The sequence below is a fragment of the Callospermophilus lateralis genome, chromosome 4, assembly GCF_048772815.1.
Source record: "Callospermophilus lateralis isolate mCalLat2 chromosome 4, mCalLat2.hap1, whole genome shotgun sequence".
In the NCBI taxonomy this organism is placed as follows: Eukaryota; Metazoa; Chordata; class Mammalia; order Rodentia; family Sciuridae; genus Callospermophilus; species Callospermophilus lateralis.
This window is the reverse complement of record NC_135308.1, coordinates 153481841-153482819: the sequence shown is the minus strand read 5'-3', so window position 1 is coordinate 153482819 and position 979 is coordinate 153481841.

Sequence of the window (979 nt, the reverse complement as noted above, 5' to 3'; positions counted from 1 at the left end):
TTTGCACAGCATTTTCATTGCATTAGCATTATGAGTAATGTAGAGATAATTTAAAGTGGATGAGAGAACGCGTGTAGATTACATGAAATACCTAGGAGGGACTTAAGCACCCCTGGCATACCCCACAAACACCAAGGGAAGAGTATCCATAGCAAGTAATTTTTAAACCCAAATTCTGGAAATTTGCTGACTGTATTTTTTCCTTTAAGTTTTCTTGCAAAGACCTCTTTTCCCCATCCCCCCCGACCCAAAGTGCTGCATGCATTTAATATTTCACCTTATTGAAAAAGGCTTCATAACATGTAGTTGGAATTGTCCTGAAAATTAAGGTCTATGGTTACACCTATATAATGCTCCATCTATTCATGTAAGTTTGTGTCTCTACCTTTTAAAACAACTGGACTCTGAATTTGAATTCTAGGCTATAATTAGCTAGAGGCTGCCTATAGCTGGGTAAAGCTTTTTTAAACATTAACATTGGTTTTTCACTTTGACAGATATGCTTGACCCTAAGCACTCCGTATCCTACCTGATGAAAAACCAATCACAACAACCATCAGTGATAAAAACAATGCTCCTTCCCCCATTTTTCAGGCCAGGAAGGCATCCTCTCTAGGCCACAATTCTTCAGGCTTGGATTTAGCCTCACTTCAGTGCAATCCATTCCCAAGGTAGGTAGTGACAGGAACTCTTGCCTCCGTCCGCGTGGCATAGCGGAGCCTCCTTTTAAATCCCCGGGGTGTGCTGCTGCTGTTCTGGTGTACTCGGGGGTCTCCCCCACTGCCTGCACTGCACACCTAGCCAGTGCTCCGGTCGCCATGTCCAGATGTGCTCTAACAAGTAGCTTCAGAGCACCCTCTTGGCTCTGAACACACTCCCCGCTTTGTGTTCAGCAGGCCTAGTGATTTCAAATGGAAAAGAAAAGTATCCATCCTATTTTACTACTTAATTTTTATTGTACATGTATTTAGGCTGATTT